This window comes from Puma concolor, chromosome A1 (assembly GCF_028749965.1).
Source record: "Puma concolor isolate L17-30 chromosome A1, mPumCon1.1.hap2, whole genome shotgun sequence".
NCBI classification, from domain to species: domain Eukaryota; kingdom Metazoa; phylum Chordata; class Mammalia; order Carnivora; family Felidae; genus Puma; species Puma concolor.
The window spans coordinates 100,466,461-100,489,170 of NC_141667.1; the positions used below are offsets into that span (position 1 = coordinate 100,466,461).

Consider the following 22,710-nt stretch of genomic DNA (forward strand, 5'->3'; position numbering starts at 1 on the left):
CCATCCCCCGGCCAAAATCCCAAAGAGAACCAGTTCCTGTCACCTAACCTGCTTGCACTGAGCAAACGCCCAACTCTGTGCTTCTGTGGATCCATCCCTCCAACGGGACTGCCTCCCTCCTGGTGCTGCAGGGCCCCTCCCGCAGGGGACCACCTATGGCAAAGCAAGCTAAGCCTGCCCCTCCCACCCGTGTGCACCTTGCAGATCCACCCCAGCTAATAGTGAGTCCTGCCCTGGGAGAGAGGAAGATAAGGTACACACTAGTCTGACTGTGGCCCCAGTGGCGGGCTGGGGGCAGACATCGGGTCTGACTGCTGCCCTGCCCACCAACGCAAGTTATTCCAGACAGGACAGGGGATATGCCCCAAAGTTCCTCACCACTCCAGGGACTATCCAATGAAAAAACGGAAGAATTCTCCTCAAAAGAATTTCCAGGAAGTAGCGACAGCTAATGAATTGATCAAAACCGATTTAAGCAATATAACAGAACAAGAATTTAGAATAATAGTCATAAAATTAATTGCTGGGCTTGAAAAAAGCACAGAGGACAGCAGAGAATCTATTGCTACAGAGATCAAGGGACTAAGGAACAGTCATGAGGAGCTAAAAAATGCTATAAATGAGGTGCAAAATAAAATGGAGGCAGCCAAAGCACGGATTGAAGAGGCAGAGGAGAGAATAGGTGAATTAGAAGATAAAATTATGGAAAAAGAGGAAGCTGAGAAAAAAAGAGATAAAAAAATCCAGGAGTAAGGAGGGGAGAATTAGAGAACTCAGTGATGCAATCAAACAGAACAATATCTGTATCATAGGAATTCCAGAAGAAGAAGAAGAGAGAGAAAGGGGCTGAAGGTGTACATGAACAAATCATAGCAGAGAACTTCCCTGATCTGGAGAAGGAAACAGGCATTGAAATCCATAGGCAGAGAGAACTCCCTTCAGATGTAACTTGAATGGATCTTCTGCATGACATACCATAGTGAAACTGGCAAAATACAAGGATAAAGAGAAAACTCTGAAAGCAGCTAGGGATAAATAGGCTCTAACTTACAAAGGTAGATCCATAAGAGTAGTGGTGGACCTATCTACTGAAACTTGGCAGGCCAGAAAGGAATGGCAGGAAATCTTCAATGTGATAAACAGAAAAAATATGCAGCCAAGAATCCTTTATCCAGCAAGTCTGTCATTCAGAATAGAAGGAGAGATAAAGGTTTTCCCAAACAAACAAAAACTGAAAGGATTTCATCACCATTAAACCATCCCTACAAGAGATCCTAAGGGGGATTCTCTGAGTGAAATGTTGCAAGAACCACAAAGTACCAGACACATCACTACAAGCATGAAACCTACAGACATCACAATGACTCTAAACCCATATCTTTCAATAATAACACTGAATGTAAATGGGCTAAATGCTCCAACCAAAAGACATAGGGTATCAGAATGGATAAAAAACAAGACCCATCTATTTGCTGTCTATAAGAGACTCATTTTAGACCTGAGGACACCTTCAGATTGAAAGTGAGGGGATGGAGAACTATCTATCATGCTCCTGGAAGTCAAAAGAAAGCTGGAGTAGCCATACTTATATCAGACAAACTAGACTTTAAATTAAAGGCTGTAACAGGAGATGAAGAAGGGCATTATATAATACTGAGACGGTCTATCCATCAGGAAGAGCTAACAGTTATAAATGTGTATGCGCCGAATACGGGAGCCCCCAAATATATAAAACAATTACTCACAAACATAAGCAACCTTATTGACAAGAATGTGGTAATTGCAGGGGACTTTAATACCCCACTTACAACAATTGATAGATCATCTAGACACAGGATTAATAAAGAAACAAGGGCCCTGAATGATACATTGGATCAGATGGACACGACAGATATATTTAGAACTCTGCATCCCGAAGCAACAGAATATACTTTCTTCTCGAGTGCACATGGAACATTCTCCAAGACAGATCACATACTAGGTCACAAAAGAGCCCTTCATAAGTGTAAAGGAATTGAGATCATACCATGCATACTTTCAGACACAATGCTATAAAGCTTGAAATCAACCACAGGAAAAAGTCTGGAAAACCTCCAAAAGCATGGAGGTTAAAGAACACCCTTCTAAAGAATGAATGGGTCAACCAGGCAATTAGAGAAGAAATTAAAAAATACATGGAAACAAATGAAGATGAAAATACAACAATCCAAACGCTTTGGGATGCAGCAAAGGCAGTCCTGAGAGGAAAATACATGACAATCCAGGCCTATCTCAAGAAACAAGAAAAATACCAAATACAAAATCTAACAGCACACCTAAAGGAAATAGAAACAGAGCAGCAAAGACACCCCAAACCCAGCAGAAGAATAGATAAAATAAAGATCAGAGCAGAAATAAACAATATAGAATCTAAAAAAACTGTAGAGCAGATCAATGGAACCAAGAGTTGGTTTTTTGAAAAAATAAACAAAATTGACAAACCTCTAGCCAGGCTTCTCAAAAAGAAAAGGGAGAGGACCCAAATAGATAAAATCATGAATGAAAATGGAATTATTACAACCAATCCCTCAGAGATACAAGCAATTATCAGGGAATACTATGAAAAATTATACGCCAACAAACTGGAAAACCTGGAAGAAATGGACAAATTCCTAAACACCCACATGCTTCCAAAACTCAGGAGGAAACAGAAATCTTGAACAGACCCATAACCAGTGAAGAAATTGAATCAGTTATCAAAAATCTCCCAACAAATAAGAGTCAAGGACCAGATGGCTTCCCTGGGGAATTCTACCAGACATTTAAAGCAGAGATGATACCTATCCTTCTCAAGCTATTCCAAAAAATAGAAAGGGAAGGAAAACTTCCAGACTCATTCTATGAAGCCAGCATTACTTTGATTCCTAAACCAGACAGAGACTCAGTAAAAAAAGAGAACTACAGGCCAATATCCCTGATGAATATGGATGCAAAAATTCTCAATAAGATACTAGCAAATCGAATTCAACAGCTTATAAAAAGAATTATTCACCATGATCAAGTGGGATTCATTCCTGAGCTGCAGGGCTGGTTCAATATTCACAAATCAATCACTGTGATACATCACATTAATAAAAGAAAAGATAAGAACCACATGATCCTGTCAATTGATGCAGAAAAAGCATGTGACAAAATTCAGCATCCTTTCTTAATAAAAACACTCGAGAAAGTCGGGGTAGAAGGAAAATACTTAAACATCATAAAAGCCACTTATGAAAAGCCCACAGCTAATATCCTCAATAGGAAAAAACTGAGAGCTCTCCCCCTGAGATCAGGAACAAAAAAGGGATGTCCACTCCCACTGCTGTTGTTTAACATAATGTTGGAAGTGCTAGCATCAGCAATCAGAAAACAAAAGGAAATCAAAGGCATCAAAATTGGCAAAGATGAAGTTAAGCTTTCACTTTTTGCAGATGACATGATATTACACATGGAAAATCCGATAGACTCCACCAAAAGTCTGCTAGAACCGATACATGAATTCAGCAAAGTTGCAGATACAAAATCAATGTACAGAAATCAGTTGCATTCTTATACACTAATAATGAAGCAACACAAAGACAAATAAAGAAACTGATCCCATTCACAATTGCACCAAGAAGCATAAAATACCTAGGGATAAATCTAACCAAAGATGTACAAGATCTGTATGCTGAAAACTACAGAAAGCTTATGAAGGAAATTGAAGAAGATATAAAGAAATGTTAAAACATTCTGTGCTCATGAATTGGAAGAATAAATATTGTCAAAATGTCAATACTACCCAAAGCTATCTACACATTCAATGCAATCCCAATCAAAATTGCACCAGCAATCTTCTCGAAGCTAGAACAAACAATCCTAAAATTCATATGGAACCACAAAAGACCCCGAATAGCCAAAGTAATTTTGAAGAAGACCAAAGCAGGAGGCATCACAATCCCAGACTTTAGTCTCTACTACAAAGCTGTAATCATCAAGACAGCATGGTATTGGCACAAAAACAGACACATAGACCAATGGAATAGAATAGAAACCCCAGAACTAGACCCACAAACATATGGCCAACTCATCTTTGACAAAGCAGGAAAGAACATCCAATGGAAAAAAGACAGCCTCTTTAACAAATGGTGCTGGGAGAACTGGACAGCAACATGCAGAAGGTTGAAACTAGACCACTTTCTCACACCATACACAAAAATAAACTCAAAATGGATAAAGGACCTGAATGTGAGACAGGAAACCATCAAAACCCTAGAGGAGAAAGAAGGAAAAGACCTCTCTGACCTCAGTCATAGCAATTTCTTACTTGACACATCCCCAAAGGCAAGGGAATTAAAAGCAAAAATGAACTACTGGGACCTCATGAAGATAAAAAGCTTCTGCACAGCAAAGGAAACAACCAATGAAACTAAAAGGCAATGAACGGAAAGGGAAAAGATATTTGCAAATGACATATCGGACAAAGGGCTAGTATCCAAAATCTATAAAGAGCTCACCAAACTCCACACCCGAAAAACAAATAACCCGGTGAAGAAATGGGCAGAAAACATGAATAGACACTTCCCTAAAGAAGACATCCGGATGGCCAACAGGCACATGAAAAGATGCTCAACGTCACTCTTCATCAGGGAAATACAAATCAAAACCACGCTCAGATATCACCTCACGCCAGTCAGAGTGGCCAAAATGAATAAATCAGGAGACTATAGATGCTGGAGAGGATGTGGAGAAATGGGAACCCTCTTGCACTGCTGGTGGGAATACAAACTGGGGCAGCCACTCTGGAAAACAGTGTGGAGGTTCCTCAAAAATCTAAAAATAGACCTACCCTATGACCCAGCAATAGCACTGCTAGGAATTTACCCAAGGGATACAGGAGTGCTGATGCATAGAGGCACTTGTACCCCAACGTTTATAGCAGCACTCTCAACAATAGCCAAATTATGGAAAGAGCCTAAATGTCCATCAACTGAATGGACATTTAGTTGAATACTGAATACTACGTGGCAATGAGAAAGAATGAAATATGGCCTTTCGTAGCAACGTGGATGGAACTGGAGAGTGTTATGGTAAGTGAAATAAGTCACACAGAGAAAGACAGATACGATATGTTTTCACTCATATGTGGATCCTGAGAAACTTAACAGAAGGCCATGGGGGAGGGGAAGGAAAAAAAAAAAAGAGAGGGAGAGAGCCAAACCCTAAGAGAGTCTTAAACACTAAGAATAAACTGAGGGTTGATGGGGGATGGGAGGGAGGGGAGGGTGAGTGATGGGCATTGAGGAGGGCACCTGTTGGGATGAGCATTGGATGTTGTATGGAAACCAATTTGATAATAAATTTCATATTAAAAAAATAAAATATATTTTAAAAAATCGTACAAATCAATTAGGAGACAGATAATCCAATTAAAAATGGACACAAGAAGTGAACAGCCACATTACAAGAGGATTTCCAAGTAAACAACAAACAAACGGTAAATTATGCACCATCATCAGTCATAAAGGAAATGCAACTTAACACCACAGTGAGATACTATACCACATATCCACGAGTATGGCTACATTTATAAAAACTGACACGTACTGCTGGTGGGAGAATAAATTGGGATCAACATTTAGGAAAACCATATGGCAGCATCTCCTGGAGCTGAACATCGGCATACTCTATGATGCAGCAGTTCATTTCCTAGGTATATACTCAACACAACCGCATGCATGTGTTCATTAGAAGACGTGCACAAGGATGTTTAAAGTAGACACAAGCTGAAAACAACTCAGATGTCCATCAACAGCAGAATGAATAAAGAATACACCGTGGTCTACTTATGCAAGAGAATACCACACAGTAACAAGAATGAACACATTTAACACACACACAGAAGAATCTCATAAGCAAATTGTTGTGTGAAAGAAGTCAGCCAGAACAAAGCACATACTGTATGACTCCATTCATATAAAGTTCAAAAACAGACACAATTAATCTATGCGGTTAGAAGTTACAATAGTGGTTACCCTCGGAGAGCAAAAGAAGGCATGAGGGAGATTTCCGGGTACTATAATGTTCTGTTCTTTTTTTTTTATGTTTATTTATTTTTGAGACAGAGAGAGACAGAGTGTGAACGGGGGAGGGTCAGAGAGAGAGGGAGACACAGAATCTGAAGCAGGCTCCAGGCTCTGAGCTGTCAGCACAGCAAGGCTTGAACTCACGGACCATGAGATCATGACCTGAGCCAAAGTCGGACGCTCAACCGACTGAGCCACCCAGGCGCTCCTATAATGTCCTGTTCTTAATAGATGTTTTTCACTTTGTAAAAATCATCAATAAGTACATGTATGGCCTATATACTTTTCCTTAACTTTGTTATATCTCACAATAAAGTTTAATTAAATTTATACAAACGATAAAATAAATCAGGATTTGCAGGGGCAGGATTTGGAGCTAGGATGGCTCAAAACTAATCCCAGAGAGTCCTGAGAAGGCAGTCTACAAAGTCATGAAGATGGTTGTGATCGTGGTGGTGCGTATAGGGGCTGAGGGCATCCATCATCTAAACGCTGTAAGAGTCTTCCAGGCTAAGGGGCCAGGCAAATAAAGCAGCATAAAAAATCCAATAAATTCCAATATCAACAATAATTTCATCTTATGCTGTGTGTATGCATGTCATGTGATTGTTGTAGCTGATTTTCCTGTCTTCTAAACAAACAGGTATAAATGACTAATAAGGCTGAGTAGGTTAACTTTCCCGGGAAGGTTGCAACTTTATTTCCTGTTTGACTTTCATCAATGAATTTTACATCTAGTTGTAGAACTCAAGCATCTGAGAAGCAGGTGTGGGAAGCATTTTGAGGACAGTATAGTGCTCAGGACACTGGAAATTATACCATGTAGCCATCACCTATGTGAAAAAGAGTTCGGAGGATTCCGAAGAATCATTATGGGGTCTTAGAGCAGAACAGAATCTTTAAGACGACCAAAGTTGTCTTTAAACACGTAAATGGCTTTTGTATGGAATGACCAGAGGATCTGGCATGGCAGGTGAGGATGTAATGAGAGAGATTTCAGCTCACAGGAAGAAAGAACAAGGGGCTCTGCCAGGACCTATTGAGTTCCCTGGATGATTTCAAGCATGGTCTAGACAAACATCGGTGGGGATGCTGTGGTGGGCATTCAAGCACTGCATGTGTGATTGGCCATTATCATCTTAGAACAGTTGCTTCCAAGTGGGGGCAATTTTGCCCCTCAGGAGTTTCAGCAATGTCTGAAGATATTTTTGGTGGCTATAACTTGGGGTGGCAGGGGCTCCTGGCATCTAGTGGGTAGGGGCCAGGATGCTGCTACACAAATTGCAAGGCACAAGACAGCCCCCATGCAGAACAAAGAATGATCTGACTTAAAATGTAAAGGGTGCTGAGGCTGAGACAGGAGGGAAAGGTACGATTTACTTGATAATATCTAGAATTTGTTTTGCCACACAAAGCTACACTTCGGATCAATAAGCACTAAATTTTTTGTATGTGTCACAGCTCTCAGGGAAGCCAGTTATGTGAAATTATCCCATGTTGAGCCACAAATGCATGATAGATACACAAGGGGGCCTTTGGTTACTGTTAACTTGCTTTTGTTGCCTTCAATTTCAAGTATTATTTAACATCTTAGGTGTCACAAAGGTTTTCCTTATTACTAATACCCATTGTGCTGTGAAGATCCAATGCTGTCTGCACACTAGAATGAAATATGTTGCTGAGTTCTACACAATATGTTCTAAGTTCATCATTTAAGTAAGTGTGTAACATAGTCAACAGGCACATATCAACCCAGGTTTACATTGTGAAATAAAAATAACCAAGCCATCAACCTTGTCTATGAACAATACCTCAATAGTCAGAAAAAGCAGGTCTCCTTGTAATAGGCAGAAGAAGCCATTATTCTATGACATAAGGATGTTGCTTCCATAGGATATGATCTGGATATGTAAAAACAAAGTGTATTCTTTCTTATTAGAGTTAAAATAGTCTCTAATTATGCACAGTTTGATATCAATGACATAAATGCAATTAGGGTGCAATCAAGTAAAATGGCATTGTTGGCAGGTTCCACTTATCATTCCTAAATTACCATACCGGCAAAAGTCAAGCATTTATTAGTGCTGCCGCCAAGCCAATCAAATAGTCTATTCACACGGTCCCCTTTGGTGTTTCTCAAAGGTGTTTCTCACACCTGGGGAGCATGATTAATTCACGGTGCTATTTTTCAGTTTGCCCTCCCCCAAGAACTGCCCCCTCAGGACTGGGGTTTATCTTTCTAGCGTTTAATAGGACCCAAATTCACTTTTGTTGAGCCCCAGTCTTTATTAACTTCTTTACTAATCCAAATTTTCAATTTCTTGCATATTGTTCACTTATCAGGCTGACTGGGAAATGATACCATTGTGGAAATGCCATTGAGTAAAATGTTCAGACAATGGTCTGTCCCAGTAAATTCTATTTCCCAGTTAACAGAGTAAACCAGCAATATACCTAAAAGAATTCAGTTTCTTGAAAGTCTTTCTAAAATATATTACTTACTTAGATTTAATAAGTATACTAATATAGTACTTCCAATGGGCCAGTCACCATGCTTTATATATATTAACTCATTTAATCTTCATTGCAAACTAGGAGAAAGCTAGTATTTTTCTCCTCACTTTACTGAGAAAATGATTAATTTATAATTGATTGTTGAATAATACTTGAATAATTGATTTACCAAGGGGAATAAATGCCAAGTTCAAGAGGAGAACCCAGGACTCTGGCCCCACTCATTTAGCCCCTGTGGTATGTGTATGGCCAGGGTAGAGTTTATATTTATGTGCAATAGCTCCTTCATGATCTGATATCTTCTATCAGGTCGAGAGTACCATGATGAACATGAATTCTCAATGAGGAACATGTAAATAAAGTAAATGTGAGAAATCGGGTAAAGAGTGGGTGCTAGGTAAGGAGAGAAAGTGGTTAAGAACCTGAGCTCAGTTAATATGGGGGCTTTAAAACTACTGCAATTTTCCCTCTGATAATAATATCAATACATATTGAGAGAAATAGAAAAGTATACAAAGGAAACAAAAAAATATCAGTTATTCCATTAGTAACATTTTAAAGAATGTTTTACCAGTCTTTTTCTGTATCTTACAGGTGTATTAAAAAAATTAAAGGCGGGGCGCCTGGGTGGCGCAGTCGGTTAAGCGTCCGACTTCAGCCAGGTCACGATCTCGCGGTCCGGGAGTTCGAGCCCCGCGTCAGGCTCTGGGCTGATGGCTCGGAGCCTGGAGCCTGTTTCCGATTCTGTGTCTCCCTCTCTCTCTGCACCTCCCCCGTTCATGCTCTGTCTCTCTCTGTCCCAAAAATAAATAAACGTTGAAAAAAAAATTGAAAAAAAAATTAAAAAAAAATTAAAGGCAGTTTATAACAGAGTTGTTACATGGATTCTCAAATAGAGACAGACCTCTAAACCTCATATCTCCAGGCTGCAGCTTCCTCATCTGCAAAATAGGCACAAGATTAGAACTTATACCCACTAAAGCACAAGGACATCTTTGATGTATAATGCTAAGTATGATCATCTCCACAAAAGTTAGATATTGCTATATTATCAGCTATAATAGCATTTTAATTTGCCTTCCTACTCAACTCTAGACTGTGTTTCCTCACTTTTCTTAACTATTCTTCAAAAACAGTTTGTAATGGTGCATTTGAGACTAACTGTTTCATTTTGCAGTCTTCTAATTGTTTTCTTTAGGATAAAATTCCACGAGTGAAATGGCTGTTTCCAAGGATAGAAACAGGAGTACTTTGAGACTTTTATTGCCTACTTCAAGATTATGGAAAGGAGGAAAGATTATGGAAATCCTGCAAATTTTTCTACATCTTTCCATATTTGCAAATTGATATCCTGAAAGAGCATGCCATTTACGCTGTCATCTGGGGTATGAGAATATGTGGATCTGCGGGATTAAAGTATTAGGATTATTTCTAATATTTGCCATCTTAATTAGTTAAAAATGGTGACATCTTGATTAGACTGATTTTTTTCTAATGAGACTGGATTCTTTATATGTATGTTGCCCAATTTTATTCCTTTTGTGAATTCCCCATTCATGTCCTTTGTCTGCATCTCCAGGGCTTTGGTGTCTTAATGTTTCAGAAGGATGCTTTGAGTTTTCACTTACTGATCATGTGTTCAACAAATATTTATTATTGGCACCTTCTCTAGCCCAGTTTTAAAACTTTTGTTACACAGCCTATGAATATTTTGTTTTAATTTGCTTTTCATATTTTGTATGTAATAATCATGATATACAGATATTTTTAATTCTTAGGTAACTAAATCTATCAATGCTCTCCTCTGGTTTCTGACTTTGGCTTTAAAAGGCTTTACTTAGGGCTGTATTACATACTCATTTATATCTTTATAATCTTTTACAGTAAGTTATGAAGTAGGAATCTAATGCAATCATTTTTCTTTCTAAATAGCCAGTAATTTAGTACATTTTCTCTATAAGCTTTTTTTAATGCCTGAATATGTATAGATTTTTTAAATATCCTTGAAAGTCAAAATACTTTCCAGCATATGTCTAGGTGTTTATCTTGTTTAATTTTACCAGAATTTATTGACCCCTTTTAATCTGAAGACACTTAGTATTTGATTTGTTCAACTCCAGAAAATTTCCTAACCTCTTTATTTCCTGATTACTTCTTTTTCTACATCCACTCTGTTCTCTTTTTCTAGAATTTCTATCATAGGTATATTAGATCTCCTTAACTCAGTCCTTCATTACTTATCTTTTAAATTTTTTTCACATTTTTTTAAATTTCCTTATTCCTTGCCTCTGAAATTTGGATGAATTCTAGGAGTTATCATTTACTTCATAGACTGAATGTTCTGCAACAGCAAATCTGATCTTCATTTAGGTTTTTCTTCTATACTCTCTTTTCTGAACTCCCATTGTTCTTCATGACCTCCTTGCTTATTTCTTTTTTTTACAGCTTATTTGTGTATTTATTTATTTTCAGTAATCTCTACACCCAATGTGAGGCTCAAACTTACCATCCAAAGATCAAGAATCACATGCTCCACCTAGTGAGACAGCCAGGCATCCCCCACCCCAATCTTGCTTATTTCTATAGACTTGACAAGTTCCACTCTACCATGTTAAAATCACAGATTAAAAACTTGAAAACATCCCCTCTATTTTGAACAGTAACTACAGTTCATAAGAAGACATCAGCTCTGGTTCTTTAGCACAGCCCCCTCTTTTTAAACAGCAATATCTTTTCAAACAACTAATGGATTTTGCCTGTTTGCTTATCCTTAATGTGGCATCTGTTCTTGTTCAACTCTGGGAATTGAGATGGATTTTGTCAAAGATTATTTGGATGTCTATCCAAATCTTTCAGATCCAGATAAAAAGTGAAGTGAGAGTTTTGGATTTAATGTAATTTTCCATTCAGAGCATAAACACTGAACAGCCTGGGTCACTAAGGCCAGAGGTGGTCACGGCAGGAAGACTGTGTTTGTTGGGCAGCCAGAAATTAGCTGCAACGATGCCTCGATTTCTTTGTTTGGCATGGTCATCTTCTTGAGGAGCCGGATGAGGCTCTGTGTCTGGGACAGATGTCTGTGTTTAGTACAGGCCAGGAACAAAACCAGACGTGGCCCCACTGAGTGTGACATGCCACACTCAGGGACATGCCCTTGTCTCACTGCCCTGTGCCAGCCTATCACACCACAAACCCTCCTAAATGAGGGATTGGGAGGAAGAGCTACCAAGAACCCTCCCTCCTTGACTTCCCAGAGTGCAAGTGGAGAGCCCTGATTCAAATTAGTCTATCCTTCACTTGAGAGTCACTGACAAACTGTCTGGTAAATTGCAGCCACCCTTTCATACTTTCCACTATGAGTTTCTAATATTTCTTTTTGAATATTTTTTACTCAGTTAAGTGGAAATCTAGGGAAGTAGCAAACTTCTTGTATGGGCTCCATTAGCTTCTTATCCAGGAATCCCTTGATTCCATTCCAGCCTGCGCTTAGGGAAGTGTTAATGGAATGGGGAGAAAGCCACATCAATTTTCTCTAAGAACTTAGGGGAAAGTACCTTCTTTACTTATGGAAACTAATCACAGAATTTTTCTACTCTTAGTATGGAGATCTTCACAAGCTGTTTTTTCTTTCTTTCTCTTTTCTTAATTGAGAGAAATAATGCAGAGAAAATCAGATTAAGGGTGTAGTGGGAATTTCATAGAACTTTCTAATTTACTTGCCAGAGACTGAAAAGTAGTCCATTCTTTCAGCCTCAGCAAGTAGAACATATTTCGTCTGGCAGAGAGAAAAGGTTACCACCAGGTACTGAAAATACACAAATCCTCTGATTTTTGACCCAATGATAGAATTCAGGCTGAATTTTTTTACAAATTATGAAAGTGGTCCAAGTATAAAATTATCAAAGAAATGAGAAGGATTAAGGCGCCACATACACAAATGTATTTGGCATGTTTTTAAATTAAAACTTGTAAGAAAACAATTACTTGCTTTCTTGGTTGCGCCTTTTCAGGTTTAATTGTTTTAATAAAAAATTGTGTGGGGTAAATAAAAAAGGAAAACTCACGATTGTGTTCTGAATCTCTCAAGCAAAGCCTGTACTTTGGAATTCATACCAGGGAACCAGAGGAAATTCTCAGTAGAGTGCCAGCAGTAGATGTGGCCATAGAGTCATAGTGGGAAGGAGTCATGGTGGGTGGGTCCTCTGGAACAGAAGGATGGTGTCATGGCTCTTACTCAGACTTCCCTTTGACTTTGCTATCACCCAGTCAGGGGATTCTGCATCCTCCCCTCCAACTCCCTTATCAACTCTCAGCTCATGACATAATAGCTCTGGATTGGTAGGGACAGTGAAGAGAAGGTTTTCAAATGAGTCTTGATAAGCAAACTGTTTTAGTTAGTTCACTATCTACTCTTCTGGGAGTAAGTATTTCTTGAAGCAAGCAGCTAAGTTTTTTAGGGCTGGTCCCAGTATTGTTTAACACAGGGACTCCTTTCCTTGAGTCCTGCCCCCCTCCAACCCACCACACAGCCAGTAGCCAAAGTACTCCTTTCAGAGAACAAATCTATTCATATTACTCTCCCGTTTTGTTTTTGTTTTTTGTTTTACTACTCTCATAAACGGAGAAGTGGGAAATCCAGACTCTAAAATGTCTCATATTCAAGTGTTTTATGAATTGGCTCCAACCTCATCACTCCTAGGGGGACTTTCGTGGGCCCTACTGATACATGCTAACTACTCTGCTCCTTCACAGTGTTACTTCTTTCCTCTGTCACAGACCCAGCATGTCCCCAGCTGGGTCATGCTGGGATTTAACCCAGTTATCAGCCTGGTAGCCAGCAGAGGAAGTGGGTATCTTGAGGGAAGCACTTGCAGCCATACTGGAGGGGACTCCAACAGTGTCCCCCTGCATGAGGAAGCACCAACTCCCAATAGGGAGATGTGCTGCCCTGCAGCTCTGAGATTTCAGGGGAGATCAGAGTGCCAAATAACTCAGGAATATCCACCCAGATGTCCTTAGTCCTGATCCTTTTTTCAGAGCCCCAGGTTTTCCTAGACAAGGGAAGTTGATTTAACAGATCTGCTGTGGCTGGTGATCTCCATGTTTTTAAGGATCTGGATTATAATCATCAAGCCTCCCAACTATCTGCCCTTCAGCTGAGCTGCTTTCGCTGAAAGAGCTTAGAGCCTGCTACATAGGAGGTACCAATTATAAATAAATGCATAAGTGAATGGCACGGAACAAGCAGTGATTTGGAAAATGATGGAGGTCATTAAAACACTTAGTTTTTGGATCTAGAGGGTATTACACACTAAGTGAAATAAATCAGACAGAGAAGCACAAACACTATGTGATTGCACTTACATGTAGAATCTAAGAAACAAAACAAATGAATAAACACACTGAAAGCAGAAACAGGGGTGCCTGACTGGCTCAGTTGGAGGAGCATGCAACTGTAGATCTTGAGGTTATGAGTTCGAGCCGCACATTGGGTGTAGAGATTACTATAAATAAATAAATAAATAAGTAAATAAATAAATAAACAAACTAACTAACTAACTAAAAACAAAACAGAAACAGACCCATAAATACAGAGAACAAATATGGTTGCCAAAGGGGAGGGGGGGTGAGGGACTGAGCAAAATGGGTAAAGGAGAGTGGGAGATACAAGCTTGCAGTTATAGAATGAGTACTGTATGGAGATAAAATGTACGGCATAGAGAATATAGTCAATGGTATTGTAATAAGGTTGTATGGTGACAGATGGTAGCTACATCTATGGTGAGCACAGCATAACGTATAGAGTTGTCAAAACACTATGTTGTGCACCTAAAACTGATAAAACATTGTGTCAACTGTACTTCAATTAAATAAAAAAACAACTTAGTTTTGTAGCATTTCTAAATAAGGCAGAGAATGTAGATGAGAAAAGCAGGATCAATGTTTCCAGAAAAGACTCTTTTGCCTTTTATTTTCTCTTGTTATCTGATAAATCATAACCATAGGTTATTAAACAGAATATATTTCTTATATTGTTTCTTTTATCTTTTACTAAATAAGAAACTGTAAATAGGATGTATAGATTATTATGTTAAAATTATTTTACAGAAAATAATGGGGAAATTCAAGGTTACATTGGTTGGGACTAATTATAAATTGCTTTCTTTACATAATGAGCAAATTTAAATTTGTCATTTATTAGAAATCGAAACCTTGATATATTTTAAAGATACTTTAGTAAGAAAATTGGAATAGCAGAATAAATCAACAGGGAAACATAGTTTGGGGTTATGGAAAACAATAGGAAGGAGTGACATTTAATATGCTTATAATGATATTTGAGTACAACATCTTGTTTGGTAAATGAGCTACCATTTCACCCTCAGAGTGTTAGCCTTTAGAAATGTGTCAGGCATCACTGTCACAAAATAAATCAGAACCAAACACTTGAACAAATCTCAAAATCTGAAACTAAGACATTGCATAAAAACCCTTCCGAACCAGAACACCTAAAAGTAAAAAGGACAAGTGAAAAACACCTCAAGTGAAGAAAAATGACCCTGAAAAACCTCTTAAATGTTCTACATAATCAGATTATTTGCAAAAAATAAGATATTTACCTCTTCATTTCTGATACTAAAAGCAAAGGTAATAAATACACCTCCATACCTTTCTAATTTTGCTACAATTTCCTATTATCTATGCCCTTGAGATTACATCTGCTGTGCCTCTATGGTGGAAATGCTACATAATGTTGTGGTAGTGCACATCTCTACCCAGCTCTGAGTTTAGTAACACTAGTAGCTTGAAATTGGCCACAGCGGGAGAATCTGCACTACAGAAATTGGCAAACACTATAAATCAGGCTTTTTCTTTGTTCAGAGATCTGGTTGTTAAACATTTACCAGAACACCCTGGCAACACCCTTCCTGGCCCTAAAAATTTGAGAAAGGTCCCAGTCCTCCCTGACCAGGGACTGAAATACTAAATATTTTAGAATCCACACCAGCTGACAGGTGGTCTGAGTTCCTACTAGCAGACTTTGGTGTGCCCTCTTCGATGATTCCTAGAGCCAAGCACTGCCCGGTGCCATTACTGTAAGAGTAAATATTGTGATCCAGCAATTCCACTTCTGGGTATTTATCTGAAGGCATCTGCACCACATGTTCACTGCAGAATTATTTACAATGGTCAAGACACAGAAACAACCTACATTCCATCAACAGATGAATGGATAAAGAAAATGTGATATCACACTCGGAATGCTATGGAATATCATTTAACCATAAAAAAGGAACTTGGGGCACCTGGGTGGCTCAGTCGGTTAAGCGTCCAACTTCAACTCAGGTCATGATCTCATGATTCATGGGTCCAAGCCCTGCATTGGGCTCTTTGGTAACAGCTCAGAGCCTGGAGCCTGCTTTGGATTCAGTGTCTCCTTCTCTTTCTGCCCCTCACCAATTCTCGCACTCAAAAATAAATAAACATTTAAAAATATTTTTTAAAAAAAGAAGAACTCCTGTAATTTGCAACAACATAGATAGACCCTGAGGGCATTATGCTAAATGAAATAAATCAGACAGAGAAATACAAATACTGTATGATATCACTTATATGTAGAATCTTAATTAAAAAAAAAAAAAAAGCTGAGGACACCTGGGTGACTCAGTCAGTTAAACGACCAACTCTTGATTTCGGCCCAGGTCATGATCTCATGGTTCATGAGACTGAGGGAGCCCTGTGCTTGGGATTCTCTCTCTCCTTCTCTTTCTGCCCCTCCCCTACTCGTCCATGCACACGCTCCCTCTCTCTCAAAATAAATAAACTTAAAAAAAAAAAAAAGCCGAACTCACAGATATAGAGACAGATTGGTCATTGCCAGAGATGGGGGTGGAGTTGGGGGTGGGCAAAATGAGTGAAGGTGGTCAAAATGTACAAACCGTCAGTTATAAAATAAATAAGTTCTGGGAATGTAATGTACAGCGTGGAGACTGTCATTAATAATACTGTATTGTACATTTGAAAGTTGCCAAGAGATAAGATCTTAAAAGTTCTTATCACAAGAAAAAAAAATGCAACTATGTGTGGTGATGGTTGTTAACTACACGTATTGTGGTGATAATTTTGTAATATATACATATATCAAATCATTATGTTGTATACCAGAAACTAAAACAATGTTATATGTCAATTATATCTCAGTTAAAAAAAAAAAAAAGAGTGGTAATTTTGTTCTGATCATAAGAACCAACTTGGCTCCCCATCCCATACCTGTTATCATTAAGTCTTCTCTTTTTGTGTCTACTCAGAGACTACAATATCATCGTGGTGCACGACAAGAGGCAGAAGGATGGAAAAAGATGTCTTTCATCTCGGGATGGTTAGTCGTCTATGAGAGGGCAGAGAAAGGATGAGAACAGGATGCTTCAACCACTGTTACATCCTCTTCAGCAGTAATTGCTGGGGCCGAGTTTTACCTGAAAATACCCAAAGGTAACACCACAGCGAGAACTTTTTCCTTGTGAAGTCCAATTTAGCCTACGTGAAAAACGTCCTGATGTCTTTATTTAAGATTGCTTATTTTGTCTGTTTATTTTACAACCTGCCAAACAATAACCATGGCCTTATCAGGCTAAAGAATGTGCAGCTCTTTCCTGATCTGTGCTTTATGTATTTGTTTTGTCATAATAAAATTCCCCACACTAAATAACAATGTTTGTTTGAAAGCTGCCTTGCCATCCATCTAGGTCCTAGATAAATAACATGATGCTCACAGAGTTTCTCTCTAAACACAAGCTACTTCCAAAATAAAACTGATATTTTATTAATATATTTCAGTTCTTCCCACCAGCAAGATAAATCCTCAGCCTAATGTTAAATTAACATTGGTTAAGAGTTTTGGAGGGATGGTTCAGGCTGAGGAGGGCGGTCAGAGGAACATAAATTGCACTAAATTCCTTGTCAAGCAGACAAAAGAGTCCAAAATTAATAATTTATTCTAACTCTAATTTTATTTTATTTTATTTGACAATGTTTATTTATTTTTGAGAAAGAGAGAAAGACAGAGAGTGTGTACAAGCTGGGGAAGGGCAGAAAGAGAGAAGGAGACACGGAATCCAAAGCAGGCTCCAAGCTCTGAGCTGTCAGCACAGAGCCCAACGTGGGGCTCAAACCCACGACTCTGAGATCATGACCTGAGCTGAAGTCAGACACTTAAGTGACTGAGCCGCCCAGGGGCCCCTCTAATTGTAATTTTGGATATGTTAATTAGGTTCTTTCAGGTAGCATGAGGAGGGAAATGATTATGTTGACTCAAATATTGAGAATTGATTTGTGATGTAGGAGGACCAAAGTATACACAAGTTCCACAAGAGATGCAAGTAATTACAGATAATGCAGACCCTGCTCTTAAAAGAAGTTATGAATGGCCCAGATGTATTCCAAAGAGAGTTGTTGGTTTTTCTTCTGAAGACATCAGAGAAACTTTTGGAACATAAGTGCCCTCATGTATGAAGAGACAAAAGACACAGACTGACAGATATTGGGATTCTAATTATCTAAGCATTTATCACTTGATATCATTCAAGTGATAAATAAGAACCCCAGAGACACAACAAAAGTGAATCACATTCCTTAGTTATACATACTCAGTCAAGAAATTGTTATTTCTGGTTAAACAATTTTGGATTGATGAGAATTCATCCAAAAGTAAACTTTTTCTTAAAAAAAAAAAAGGAATCAGCACATTTGATATTTGCAGAAACATAATTGACTATAGAATTGTATACTAGACTAAATGGACCTTCAGAGCTTATACAATGTTCTACTTTATCATTATTGAACAACAAGATGATTACATTACTAAAATAGATTGTCTATTTTCACATTAACACTAGTATCATATGCAATGGCGAAAGATTAAAGACCTTCCTCTTAAAATTGGAAGGAAGAGAAGCCAGTGGATCCTAAACTCAAACCCAATTTTGATACTAGGTTCCCAGAGACAGCACCCAGACTCAGTCCCACAAGACTGCCCTCACTTGATATGCCAATGGCAAGTCCAGGCTGTTGTCTGGATAAACTGGCTATAGTAGGATATTCAAATGATTCCCTCCTTGGGTTCAAATAGTTGGCTCACAGACCTCAGAGAAATATTTTACTCAGTTGATTATCATTTATTATAAAAGGAGACAACTCAGCAACAGACAGATGGAAGAGTTTCATAGAGCAAAGTAGAGAGAAATGGCCCAGAGCTTCCTTGCCCTCCCCCAGCTCACAGGTCTCTGAAATCTCCACAGTGTTCACCAACCTGGAAGCTCTCCAAACCCCATCCTTGTGGGTTTTTACAGATGCCTCATTACATAGGTGCTTGATTAAATCTTTGGTCTTTGGTGATTGAACTCAAATTCCAGGCCCTCTCTTCTCCCAGAAGATAGGGCAGGGGGACAATTGAAACTTAAAAAAAAAATTTTTTTTAATGTTTATTTATTTTTGAGAGAGACAGAAAAAACATGAGTGGGTTAGGGGCAGAGAGAGAGGGAGATACAGAATCCAAAGCAGGCTTCAGTCTGTCAGCACAGAGCCCAACGCTGAGCTTGAATCCACAGACCTTGAGATCATGACCTGAGCTGAAGTCAGATGCTCAACCGACTGAGCCACCCAGGTATCCCTGCAACGGACCCTTTTAACCTCTAATCACACAGTTGGTTCCTCTGGCAACCAGCCCCCATCCTTAGCTGCTTTCTAAAAGTCACCACATTAACATAAACCCAGGTGTGGTGGAAGGGGGCTTCTTATGAATATCAAGACACCCATTTGCCCTTCAAGGCTCAGAAGTGATTTCAGAAACCGAAGACAAGAGACCAAATATTATGAAAAAAGATGTTCCTTTTGCTCTTATCACTGAGGAAATTTCAAGGGTTTTGGGAAGCTGTGAGCCAGGAACCAGGGGGCTAAGACCAAATACTATGAGAAATACATATTTGGTCACTGAATTGCCAAGCTACTTACACAAGTTATTTTATTTTTTAATGTGGCCTTATGAGAAGGGTATGGTCTTTTGGATTTAGATAGATCTGAATTGAAAACTTGGATTTAAATTTTTTAATTCAAAACTACACTTAGTAGCAAAATACAGTTCAGCCAATAGCTAATATATAAAACATCATCCAGCTGATAAAAACCTTTCAAGATATCTCACTCAAGAATTCTTTCACAATGTGTATACATATCAAATTATCACATTGTATGCTTTAAAAAATTTTTTTTAGTGTTTATTTATTGAGAGAAACAGAGAGAGAGAGAGAGAGAGAGAGAGAGAGAGAGAGAATGAGTGGGGGAAGGGCAGAGAGAGAGGGAGACACAGAAACTGAAACAGGTTCCAGGCGCTGAGCTGTCAGCACAGAACCCGAAGCGGGGCTCGAACCCATGAACTCACATTGTACACTTTAAATATATTCCAATTTTATTTGTCAGTTATACCTCAGTACAGCTGAATAAAAAGTAAACTTTGAAAAGTTAAAATATATATATATATATAGATAGATGTATATCTATATGTATATCTATTTATCTATATATCTATCTATATATCTATGTCTATATCTATATCTATATCTATATCTATATCTATATCTATATCTATATCTATCTATATCCCAGGAGAAGAATCAGCTACTGTTAAATAATAATTTCTGTTGAAATTTCCTGGGTCACCTTGCATAGCTAGAACTCTAGCTAGTGACCCCATCAAAACTGAATACCAATCTGTATGCTAGCACGGGACTTAATAATTAAATTCTGACCCATGTTAGGTAGTCACAGTTACAAATTGGTCACTTTATTCTTGGAGATGAAAAGGGATGGTCCGCTCAAAAAGCTGGTTTCATGTCATTGGTTAGAAAAGAAGAAGAGGCTACAGTTTCAAAGCTTGTCTTTAAAAGCCTAGTAAAAACATACATATTTTGTGGTTGTTAAAATGAGTACTTTGCAGAAAGTATCCTCTTTTTTATTCTATTTTTGCACGTGTATAACACGTGTTGAAAGAAAACTTGCCTCAGAGATAAAGAGGATGATGACACCACATGGAGCTGACAGGACTTGAATATATATTTTCATTCAGAGCATCTAACTCAGTAAATCATTCTGCACAGAAAGAAATACTTAATAATCATCTGTTGGTCCACTTCTAACGTCTTGCTTTACCTACTAAACCCCCTGAATAAAAAATCCGCAGCCAATAGAGAAGCAGCAAACATTTTCCTCAGAGTATTTTAGGGCAGGGCTTGCTTTCTGTTCACTGATATGTTTATTGAGTACCTACTGTGTGTTAAACTCTGTGTGAGGAACTGAGTATAGAGCTGGAAGACTTTTATGGCCTCTCTCCTTAAAAATTTACAATGTTCCAGAAAAACAGACCTTGAAACAATCATTATAATGGTGATGAGGGCTACACAGAAGTACAGAGTTCTACTGGAGTGTTACAATAAAGGATAACCTATTCCAGAGGCTCCAATCCAAGAAAGGAAATTTAAATTGAGTCTTGAGGATAACCAGGAGTGAACAGGCTCTGTGAGCATAGAACACCCATGCAGAAGGAAATATCAAAGAGGGAGAAAGCAGTGCAAGCTAAGTTTCCGCTTTGCTCATTTTCAGATTTCCTGGGCAGTTTGATCTAAACTTCAACTGATTTACGGAACATCCTGTATTTCAACTGATTTATGGAACATCCTGGACTTGATTTCCATCTAAACTCACAGCATCTACTAAATCAATACTAGTCAAATCATGGTCCACTTCCTAGCAGCAACAGCTTATAGGAAATGCACGATCTTGGTCCACCCCTGTACTGGTTTCCTAGGGTTACTATAACAATTTACCATAAACTAAACGACTTAAATCAACAAAAATCTATTCTCTCACAGTTCTGGGAGCCAGAAGCTAGAAATCAAGGTGTCAGTAGGACTGTGGTTCCTTGGAAGTCTCTAGGGAAGGAAGAATCATTCTTTGCCTCTTCCAGCTTCTAACAGACCCAGGTGTTCCTTAGCTTATGGCTACAAAACTCCAATTTCTGCCTTCACATGGCAGACACATATCCCCTGTGTGTCTTTTCTTCTTCAGTATATCTTATAAGGATACTTGTTATTGGATTTAGGACCTAACCCAATAATCAAGGGGAATCTTATCCGGAGATCCTTAATTATACCTGAAAAACCCCTTTTTCCAAATAAGGTCTCATTCACAGTTTCCAGGAGATAGAATGTGACCATATCTATATCTATGTGAATGGAGGCCACCATTCAATCAACTATACCACCCATTAAATCAAAATCCCTGGGTATGGAGGTTTTGTTAAACCGGAGATCTGTGATTGAACAAATTTTTCAGGTGATTCTTGAGAGAATGAAAAATGAGAATCTCATTTCTCATGAAACCAGAGAGAATGAACAATGAGAAAGTTTGAGAATCACTGGACCAACTCCTTCCCTGCTCAGCTGGAGTCTATTATTAGCTTCTCCTAGTCAACTCTTTGTTACTGCTGGTCTCAAAAAAATATCTTTACAGAAACTGTGAAATGTTCATTCTACATTATTAAATGATGACATATTTAAATAGTTACTTTTGAAAGAACCAAAGAATTAACCTTTTCATTTTCTCATAAATAAAAGAACATTTTGTTATGGCTTGATGACAATGTCATATATTAAGGCAGACCATTTTGTACATAGGGCAATCTTTATGTACCAAAGTATATGGAAATCAAATGATGAGAACTACTAAGAAAAACAGAATTAAACTTCATCATTTACTATATCAAGGACATTAAATTTTTGAACATTAGAAACATAAAATTTTCTGCTTTTAGAAAACCATTACCTATCATTCCCGGCAGTAATGATAAAAATAGTAAAAACTACACATGTGAGGTTTTACTTTTTATTTATTTATTTTTTAAAAAAGAGAGAGAGCATGAGTAGGGGACAGGAGCAGAGGGAGAAAGATAAAGAGAGAGAATCTTAAGCAGGTTCTACACCCTGCACAGAGCCCAACACAGGCTCGATCCTATGACCCTGGAATCATGACCCAAGCCAAAATCAAGAGTCGGACACTC

At 38.4% G+C, this 22,710-nt stretch overlaps 1 long non-coding RNA gene across 3 annotated transcripts in view; it reads right to left on the reverse strand.

Moving 5' to 3' along the window:
• Positions 1-22,710, reverse strand: part of LOC147584329 (uncharacterized) — a 251,125-nt gene that overhangs the window by 145,378 nt on the left and 83,037 nt on the right. For 2 of the 3 annotated variants that reach the window (XR_015248477.1, XR_015248471.1), the window contains exon 5: positions 7,898-7,987. This is a non-coding gene — a long non-coding RNA (uncharacterized LOC147584329). Of the gene's footprint in view, positions 1-7,897; positions 7,988-16,877; positions 16,990-22,710 lie in introns of those variants that run through there. The other variant, XR_015248475.1, reaches the window with a different exon arrangement.